This window comes from Hipposideros armiger, unplaced genomic scaffold, assembly GCF_001890085.2.
Source record: "Hipposideros armiger isolate ML-2016 unplaced genomic scaffold, ASM189008v1 scaffold_159, whole genome shotgun sequence".
Classification (NCBI taxonomy): domain Eukaryota; kingdom Metazoa; phylum Chordata; class Mammalia; order Chiroptera; family Hipposideridae; genus Hipposideros; species Hipposideros armiger.
The window spans coordinates 3,324,872-3,326,098 of NW_017731509.1; the positions used below are offsets into that span (position 1 = coordinate 3,324,872).

The 1,227-nt window shown below is 42.3% G+C and overlaps 1 protein-coding gene across 7 annotated transcripts in view; it reads right to left on the reverse strand.

Moving 5' to 3' along the window:
* GTF2H1 (general transcription factor IIH subunit 1) overlaps nucleotides 1–1,227 on the reverse strand; it is a 42,016-nt gene that overhangs the window by 1,527 nt on the left and 39,262 nt on the right. The gene's annotated exons all lie outside the window — the stretch shown is intronic.

The window sequence follows — 1,227 nt, forward strand, 5'->3', positions numbered from 1 at the left end:
TGTGACACGGAGTGTGGTCATGATGAGGATGATTTATGGCATACTTTTAAAACACACCTTCTTCCAATCATAGCTCACACCCGACTGACTGCACCAAACAAGTTGAAACTTGTGACACACTGTTACTAAGGTTTGATGCACCGCTTCCCGTATTGAAGATCCCTGCCTTTCTGCTGGATGGCACTCAGCAGCAGCCTTCACCATATTTTGTGATCACAACAGAAAGGCTCCATGTCACACATGGGTTCTAGTAGGACAAGTTCTGTCAAATAAAAACATGATGGTGTGTCCTCATTCTTATTCACTGCATCTGGCACCGTGTGACTGCTGGTTCTTCCCCAAAGTCAAAATGACCGTTAAAGGTAAACGTTTTGAATCGGTTTAAGACATCGAGGCAGCCATGACAGCGCAACTAAAGACTCACGAAAGAGGACTTCCAGAACTGCTTCAGGAAGTAGCAAGAACGATGGGATAAGTGTGTTTGAAGCGAGGGGGAGTATTTTGAGGGAGATTAATGGCAATGTGTCTTTTACTGTAATAAATTTTTAAAATTTAAACATTTACCGTACTGTTTGATCACACCTTGTACTTCAGAATGTAGCTTCTAAGCTCACTTGTATTGTCCCAATAAAGCAAAGTGCAAGTCCTCTTTGAAGGTGTTATCATATTTTGTACAGAAAGGTGAGAGAGATGGTGGGGTTCCATAGAGGCTTGAAATGTACCTGTTCTGTCTGGGTTATGTCTGCCCTGTCATTAACCAGCTTTAGGACATCAAAGTCCTAACTGTGCTCTAGGCCTCAGTTCCTTCTGTCAAATGAGGGAGGTGAACTAAACCAGTGATTTCTAGATTTACACATTAGTCTGCTGACTAAGGCCAGGATGGTGGCATCAACATTATCTTACAGAACATATGAAAAATGCCTAACTCCCCTGAAGATTCTGATGTAGCTGGTCTGGAATGAGACCCAGGAATCTTTGATTTTTCAAAAGCTCCTACAGTTAATTCTGCTGCATAGCCAATCTTGTGAAGCACTTTTCTACGCCCTCTAGAGACTTTTGCAGCTCCAATATTAACATTTCAGGATTCTGATATAACTCAGAAGATTACAGAAAACCTAGCCGTTTCAGTGCTTCACATGTCTAGGTCACACCTTTCGTCAGCACTATATGTGTTGAGTGGTGAAGCATTGCTCTCATCATGGACATCACTAGAAGTCAACAGGACCA